The 8,763-nt window shown below is 51.6% G+C and overlaps 1 long non-coding RNA gene across 1 annotated transcript; it reads right to left on the bottom strand.

Moving 5' to 3' along the window:
- Nucleotides 1-2,504: 2,504 nt before the first annotated feature.
- Nucleotides 2,505-5,276, bottom strand: LOC130584390 (uncharacterized). Its single transcript, XR_008966507.1, has 3 exons — nt 4,990-5,276; nt 4,180-4,230; nt 2,505-2,555 (listed from the first exon to the last, which is right to left on the bottom strand). It is a non-coding gene; the product is annotated as an uncharacterized LOC130584390 (long non-coding RNA).
- Between the last annotated feature and the right edge of the window lie 3,487 nt (nt 5,277-8,763).

The raw sequence follows: 8,763 nt of genomic DNA on the forward strand, positions 1-8,763 counted from the left end.
TAGCATACTAATGTCTTATTAGCTATAAACCCAAAGCTGGGTTAGAATCTCTTCAATCCCAACTCCAAAGCTTTCAGCCACCCCCCAACCCCTCAGCCTGGGTGTGGGCAGAGGATGGGAGCGGGCTCAGCTCCTGGGAAGAGTTTTCCAGGGGTTTTTCTTCCCTGTAGCTGTCGGTGGTGGGATGCAGCAGTGCCTGCCTGGCACCCACAGGGCTGGGAGGGCCCAGAAGAGCCCCCAGCTCCTCTCCTAATTCTCACTTTATTCCCTATTCACTCTCCTTGGAATTTGCATTAATTGGAGGAGCCGTGGTAATCCATTAGGAACGGACAATTAAAGGCACACAGGGGTGGTGGGAGCTGGGCAGGAGCATCTGGGGGCTCGGAGGGGACAGGTTGATGTCACCTGCTCTATGGGACACCCCAGAGCTGAGGATGGGGTGGGTTCCCAAAGGATCCAGCCAAAGCAAGAAGGAGCAGAGGATGTTTGTCCCCTCAGAGGATGGTGTCCCCTCTGTCCCTCAGTCCTAGGAGRTTTGGGATCCCCCATTAAACCCCTGCAACTTCCATATTGTGCCTAATCCAAGCTTTGTGCATGGAGTCGGGATCCTCTCACCCCRTTTGCCACAATCCCAAACATCCCACAAGCACCAGGATCGGCTCTATCCCTTCTGAACCTTTTAAATCTCCCCGTTTCCATGTGAAACCCTTTCTAAAATGACCCCTYGTGCGATCCGGTTCCTCAGATTAAACTTTTTCCCCCTCTGCCCAGATCTTCTGAGCTAATAAATAGCTTAATTTGGAGGCTGGGAAATTGACTCAGAGGCAAAGTTTAACTAAATTGAAGAGCAAGGCTTCTGCTCGAGTTTAATAATCTGAAAATAATTGATTAATTTGCATGATCCCTCGTAATTGCTTCAATTTACACCCAAGAGGCCACTGTCATCAATAGATGAATAAGACATAATTTTTTAAGTCCCAATAATGCGTGGAATGGAATTTCGGAGATTCGCTCGTCGCACAGCCCCAGCTCAGCTCCACTCCCAGCACAGGGCACTCATTGTGAGAGAAATTGGGCTGGAATGGAATTAATTTGTTGAGGATGTGACTCCATTCATTACCCTCGGGAAAAGGGAGGTTCCAACCCCGCCATGGGAACGCCAGCGTTGAGGCAGAGCGATCCCAATGGGATGAGGACAGTGGTGACAGCCCAAAATAAAGAGGTGAAAGCCCYAAATTTGGCCTGGGTGCTCCTTGAGGATGACAGGGCCAGCACCTCCTGCAAGATTCTCCATCCCCAGCTCAGCTTTAATTGCAATTAATGAGATTCCAGCAGGACCCGGCRCTTCCAAAGGGGCTCGACCCACAGCAGAGAAAAGCAGGAATGAGGGCAGGTGAGGAGCAGAGCTCTGGAAGGCATTCARGCCACACAATGGCCCTTCAAAAACCACAAATCCAACCTYCACAAGGTCAAGAAACAAAAATCCWGCATGAAAGGGGGGAAACAGGAAGCCGGCAAGGAACAGCGAGGAATGGCAGCAAACAATGGATAATTTGAGTCTGGCAGGAACAGGAAAGGCTGCTGAGGAACCAGCCAGCTCTGCTGGAGTTAAAGGCAACAATTAAGGGAGATGAGGACGCAGCTGAGGAGCGAAATGATTTCATTTCAGAAGTTCTCACCTCGGGGGGATGTCGGGAAAAGTCTGCTCCCGACGTGCTCCTCKCTGGTAATAAAGGTGAGCTGCTATTAAGGATTAAGGGATCAAATGAAGAGGTGCCGGTGCAAAAATAGGGAATTTAGAGAATATTGAGTCCCTGGGCCTGTGTGGGACATTCAGGGGGTGTAAATGCCCCAATAATGCCACGGCTGAGCTGCTGGCTGAGCTGTACCCATGTTCATCCCGCTGGAAAAGCTCCGTGGGATCAGAGGGGCAGGGCAGCAGAAATCCCTGGGGCTGTGTGAGCAGAGTCTGGAAATCTGGGAAGGGCAGCCTGGRGAGMCCTGAGAGGGTACCAGAGACWGSRATKGGGGTCAGAGGCCTTGGGAKGGTACCAGAGACAGSAATGGGGGTCAGTGCTGTAGGAGGRTGAAGCTCCTGCCTGCTGGGATCCATCCTCGGGATGCTGAGGGGATTTGGGCACGGGGATCCATCCCCCGTGCATTGCTCCTTGCCAGCTCCTCCTGCCCCATTTCACTGAATCCCAGAATCCCAGAATKGTTTGGGGTGGGAGAGACCTTACAGCTCATCCCATCCCACCCCTGCCATGGGCACGGACACCTCCCACCATCCCAGGGTGCTCCAGCCTGGCCTTGGACGTTTCCAGGAATCCAGGGGCAGCCACAGCTTCTCTGGGCACCCTGAGGCTTCCCCACCCTTTCAGGGAACAATTCCTTCCCAATATCCCGTCTAAATCTCTCCTCCTTCATCCTGAAGCCCTTCCCTTTGTCCAGTCTCTCCAGGTCCTTGTGGAAGCTCTCTGCAGGACTCTGGGATTGCAGAGATGAGGAAATGTCTCAGCTTTGCCCCTCCTGCCTGGCTCTCCTGTGGAAATCTCCTGAAAGTGGAGASACAGAAAAGGTTTTGGGGCAGGAAAATGGTTCAGGTTGGAAGCAGGGTGTGCTCAGCCCTTTGTGCCCATTTCTGACAGCACAGAACACGGAATTATTTCTTTCTCCTCGAGTTTGCTTCCTGAAATCCAGCGCGTTGTGCCTTCAGTTGTCATTCCCTGCCACCCTGTCCCTAAGAAAGATGGGATGGGGTCAGGACAGGTGACACCTGGCTAATCCAGACACCGGGATTACCCCACAGCCATAGGATCCTCCCCAAAGATCTCTCCTCCAGAAGGACGTCCAAAATTCCAGTTTTTTCCTCAYCCTGGACACATTTTCCCAGCTGTGACTCCTTCCCACATCCTGCCACCATCCTGACCCTAAATCTGGGCTTCAGACCTCTGAAGAGTCAAAACAAAGTCTCTTTGGTGATAACACCCCATATTTTAGGGATCCTGCACAGCTTCTGTGCCCAGGAGAGTTTTCTGCCTTAGAGGGACCCCTCAGCTCCAGCTCAGCTCTGCTTTGGACTGTGATTTCCAAAAGAAACCCTGAGATAAAATCCCAGCCCTGAAATAAAGGATTTTTCCCAACCCCCGGGTGTCCCTCGCTGTCCTTTGYGCTCCAGCCCCGTTTCATGTGGATGTTTCCAGCCCAAGGGCACGGCAGTGATCTCCAGCAAGGAATGGAAATGCAAACACAGGGCTGGGGACACCCTCTGGGTGATTTGTGGGATGGAAAGGCCACAGAGGCACGGGGAGGGCTGGAACACTTCGGTGACTTTTAAAAATCCCCGTTCAGCTGTGCAGGTATTTAGGGGAGAGATAAATTTGGCTGCTGCTGTGCTGGCTGAGGCAGGGATGGGAGATGGCCTGGGAGCCATAAAGTCTCTGTCCTGCAAAGACCTTGGATCTGCTGCTGATCCCATCCCTGCATGGCAAATGGGCTCCCTGCTGCTCCTGCCTCCATTTCCTTTGGGGTTTGTCATCACAAGGCTTAAAAAGATTTAAAATCACACAGGAAACAAAGAGTGACCCAGCACAGGGGCTGCGGGACAGCCCACCTTTGGGAAAAATCATCCAGGATGATTCCAAAATCTGGAAATCAGAATAGTTTGGGTTGGAAGGACCTTAAAGCCAAGCCCATCCCTTCCCATCCCATCCCATCCCATCCCATCCCATCCCATCCCATCCCATCCCATCCCATCCCATCCCATCCCATCCCATCCCATCCCATCCCATCCCATCCCATCCCATCCCATCCCATCCCACCCCTGCCATGCTCAGGGACACCTCCCACCATCCCAGGCTGCTCCCAGCCCCAATGTCCAACCTGGCCTTGGACACTCCAGGGATCCAGAGGCAGCCACAGCTTTACCTTGTACCTGAATTCCCTTCCCAGCATGTGTCAGAGCACTGCAGTGCCCCGGGATTGTTTTCCCCATTTCTGGATTTTCCCCGTTAAACATGGAGTTTATAATATTTCTATCCTAGTGCTTTTCTGGGGCCCGTAAACAGTGGCTGGAACTCTACAAACTGACTCCCAGAATACCTGGGATGCTGGAAAAAACCTGGGAAAAGCTGTTCCATCAGCCAGGAACATCTACAAGCTGACAGCCTGTGAGTTTACCCGGGCAGAGCTGCAGCCGTGTCGTGCTTCCAATTTCATTTCCATGTTTTCCTGAAGAGAAGAAGAAGAAGAAAAGTGTCTCGTGTTTCCTGGGTGACTGGGGGAGGTTTGATGGTGCCAGGCAGCTCTGAGCTCCTCCTGCAAGATTTYCTGGGTGGCAGACAGACAGCATCAGGCTGGCGAGACAAGGAAAAGTCTGGGAAGATGATGTTTTATGGAGATGTGGGGTTTCACCTTGTTCTGCTCACCTTTGACAGAAATCACACCGTCTGTGCATTGAGGTTTGAGGKCTGAGGCAGCTCCAGATGAGACCCATTCCTAAATCCCTCTCTGCTCCCAGARAGTCACAAATCTCTGCCCTTCCCTCCTGGAGAAATCCTGGCTCTGTGCTGATGGCATGGGGAGGAATTTTGAGGGATGCTGATGGATGTGAGGAAAATTAATCCACAAACAGTGGAGGTTTATGTCCAAAAAGGAGACAGAGGAGTCCTGTAGCTTTATTCATGAATAAAGAGAGAGGCCATGGGCATTTCCATGGGGTCTCTCAAATTGATAGAGGACTCAGCCTCTTTTACCCCAATTTCCTAGATGCAGTTCCCTCTCTCTTTCCCCATGAGGGACTGGAGGGGTACAGACTCCCAGAAATTCCTAATGCAACACCCCCCCAATGTACATCCCCCCTTTAATACACATTTCCATGTCTCTGTTTTTGCAGTTCATTAACGCAGGCTGGGCTCAGTCAATCAGGGAATTCCCGTGTAAATCCTTCCCACTGTTCCCTTCCATCTCCCAGTATCTCTCTCATCTCACCCTCAGAGTCCCAGTTTGATTGTAAAGATGCTCCCTTCTTGTTCCTTCCGTGGAGAAGGTCAGGATGGAGTGGATCCAAGGACGAGGAGCAGGTGGGGCGAGCAGCGACRCAGAGGGAGGGGCTGCACGATTCCAGCGCGCTCAAAACCTTCCTGTCAATCCTGACATCCAGCCCGTGGCTGCCTCCAGAAATTCTGAGTGGATTACCAAAGTTTTCGCCCTCCCAGGAGCCTCCCAGCTTCCAGCTGTCCYCTCCTCAGCAGGGAGCTGCTTCCCTTCAGAGCCGAGCGAAGAGTGGAAGGCAGGAGAGAGGCAAAAAAAAATCATGAATRTTAATTTGGATTCGAGTGAATTTCAATTAGGCTGCGTTCGGGCTCCACAAATATTTGAGCAGCACTCCTGCAAACAGGGGGAAAAGCAGATCTGTAACTTTAACACACAAATATTCACAAAAGATCAATTCTGAGCCCAGTGCTCACCATTCCTGCTGGYTCCACTGGAGTCCCACTCCCATTCCGGGCCCTGCTTGGGTGGAGGAGGCAGCAAACAGAACAAATATTCTGATTTAAAGGAGTCTGCGGGGTGTGGGTGCTGGATCACGAGCTGGGGATGCTGAGGCTGGTGAAGTGCCCTGGTTCCTGGCAGCTCAGTGGGGCAGGGTCAGGGGCAAGAATGGGCAGAGACAGAGATTGTGGATGGGGCTGCAGGGGCTGGGGAGGAGCTGGCAGCAGRAAACCACTGCCAGGAACATTGGGGTGTGGAGATCTGGGAATGCCCTGATCTGCCGGGAATCCCAAACTGAAGCTTGAGGAGGCTATCCCAGGATGGGGCATCCCAGTGGCACTGATGGCAGCTCAGGAGTGTCAGGATCATCCCAGAATCATGGGTTGGGTTGGAAGGGACCTTAAATATCATCCCATCGCACCCTTTGCCATGGGCAGGGACACCTCCCACCATCCCAGGTTGCTCCAAGCCCCAATGTCCAGCCTGGCCTTGGGCACTGCCAGGGATCCAGGGGCAGCCACAGCTTCTCTGGGCACCCTGTGCCAGGGCCTCCCCACCCTCACAGGGAACAATTCCTTCCCAATATCCCATCCATCCCTGTCCTCTGGCACTGGGAAGCCATTCCCTGTGTCCTGTCCCTCCAGCCCCTGGAAATCATCCCTCTCCGTATTTCTTAAATATCCTTCAGCCCCTGGAAGGTCACAGTCAGAACATTCCAAAGCTTTTCCTCTCCAGGCTGAGCAATCCCAGCTCTCCCAGCCTTTCCTCACAGAATCCAGGGAATTCCAGGTGATTTTTCTCTCTGATCCCACCCTTCCTTGGCTGCAGATTCCCATGGCCAATACCCARCCAGAGGAAGGTCAGTGGTACTTTGTGGGGTGCAGGGTCTGGGCAGGACCCAGGGATGGGAAATCCCACTCCTGGAAATGTGAGCATTCCCAAGGGAAAGGCCCATCAATAATGAGAACCTCATCCCTGTCATGGGGATTTGGAATCCTTCTGATGTTTGCAAGGATTTCAGAAGGAAAAGGGAAAAAGAAACAGGGCAGAGGATCTTTTGCTGTTCCTCAGTGGTGGAGAGGTGGGSACAGGGAAAAAGTTCCAACTGTGGTAGCGCCATGGGCTGTCCCAGCCTAGCAGGGGGTGCACAAACCATAAATCCCATAAATCTGCTCTGCAGGGCTTGTCTGGCTCCCAGACATTCCCCAGCCCACTGCCACTGTCACACAAGGGGTTGTGGTGGATTCACCCTTTGGGTGGGAAACGCTTTTCCTCAGGGATCTGATCCTGGCACTGCCCAGGACAGAGAATCCATTTTCCTGGACTTCAGAGGTCTCTGCTGTGCCCTATCCAGGTCATTTTTAGGGCAGAAATGGCACTTCCCAGCTGGGTTGTCTTGTCCTGGGTTTGATGTTTCAGTCCATCAGGGGGGTCACACCCCACATTCAGTTCCWTGTCCCCAGCTGGAAAAGGATCCCAGAGGAACAGCTCGAATGTAAACATCTCAAACGGAAAAATTCCCGCTCCTGTGTCTTTCTCCTGGGAATAAGGGCTTTTTCTGTCCCCTGGCCCAGCCTTTGGGGTGAGAGAGTTGAAAGCAGAGGCAGCTGCTCCTGTTGGGAAGGGATTCCCATTGTGGGGCCGGGGAGCTGATGGATGGTTGGGTTCCTTGAGAACCCGAGGTCGTTTCTGCCTTTTCACGGTGCAGAAAGGAACAATAACAGCAACAAATAAAGAGGGCAGAATGGTGAGAAATGAGGGCCGGACAACAAGTGATGAATAGGGCATTTCCTGAGACAAACAATCACCGGGGGTTTGGGGCTTTGGGGGCTGCTGGGGCCTTCAGTGGCTCCTTAAATCAAATAAAGAAGGGGATCACATTGAGCGGGGTGGRGGCCCTGATTTCTGAGGGAGACTCCGTGAAGAAATGCCCATTAAAGCCCAGCCTGACAGAGCCAGGGCYAACAGGGACTGTGAAAAACCCGAAAAGTGGTGTTTCCTGCAAAGAGCTTCACATTTCTGAATATTGTCCCGATCCTGCAGTTTTCCACTTAGGAAGGAATCCCTGCATCCTCCTCCCTCCTGTCTCCTTCTCTGACAGTTCTCAGGGTGGATTCTGTCATTCCTGTCACCGTGGAATTCATTTCCATCCCCCCCAGCGGACTCCAAAAGAAAAAAACCACATGCGATAAGTCAAAGAAATTAAATTTTAAGCTGCCTGTCGAAGAATAATGAATGTGAAAGACGTGGTCTTTGGTAAAAATCCTCTCCTTTCAAATGCTGAGATTGGGGCAGCACTATCTCCGAGGAAAAGTACACAAAAAGCTGCAATCAAAATGACCCCTCCAAAACATAAAGAGGAGTTAATGGGATTGCTCTGAATTCCAAAGGGGTGCTGCACGCCAGCCCGAGCGGGCCTTGCAGTGGGGCATTTGTAATCTGCAATTCCATTAAGCAATTTTAATATAGTCTTTGAGGGTGGAAAGTGGTCGTTAATAAAAGTTTAAATTAAAGGCTGCTCTCTGTCGGATTAGATCATTAAAATTGCAGCGTCCTGGCGGTGGCCAGGCTCGGCGCTGGAGCCAGCCCTAAACACGCTCTGGCAGAGAGGAATTCCAAAGAAAACAGGGAGAAAAGGAATAAAACAATTTGATACATGTGAGTTATGATTCGATAGCGTGTTTAATGAAGAGAAAAATGTGATCGTATTTCATCAGCGCTCGCGGTAATTCGGGAGCGCCAGTGGAGGGGATGGGGCACAGAGGGAGAGGGTTCCTGGTGGGCAGTGGGACCAGGGCAGCTCCTAAAGTGGTGAACATCCCATGGGGCGGAGAAGAGGTGGAATTTCCTCCTGAAATTTCCATGGGTACGACTGGGCTGAAAATTCCCAGATTGCTCCATGAGTGTCCTGGGCAGAAAAGCAATTTGTATGTCCAGAAATGGTGATTGCCCTGGAATTTGGGCAGCAGCAGGATGAGCACACTTCTCCTGGAAATACTTCCCCAAAAGATTGAGAAATGATCCTGGAAGGAGGTCCTGGAAACCAGGATGGATGGCTGAGCATGCATCACCTGAGGTGGTGCAGGATATTTCGGAGGACAGATATATATGTAGGATATATATATTTATAGGGAACCTGTGATATATTTATATCTATTTCTATATATTCATAGGAAACCTGTTGCTTCTCTTCACATTTTGCATCTCATGCAAGGCTAAAGAGGACTTGTGCTTGTGCTGTTGCTGTGCCTGATCCTGAAAAAAACCCAA

The sequence above is a fragment of the Malurus melanocephalus genome, unplaced genomic scaffold (assembly GCF_030028575.1).
Source record: "Malurus melanocephalus ecotype Western Australia unplaced genomic scaffold, MMel_1.1 scaffold_703, whole genome shotgun sequence".
Lineage (NCBI taxonomy): Eukaryota > Metazoa > Chordata > Aves > Passeriformes > Maluridae > Malurus > Malurus melanocephalus.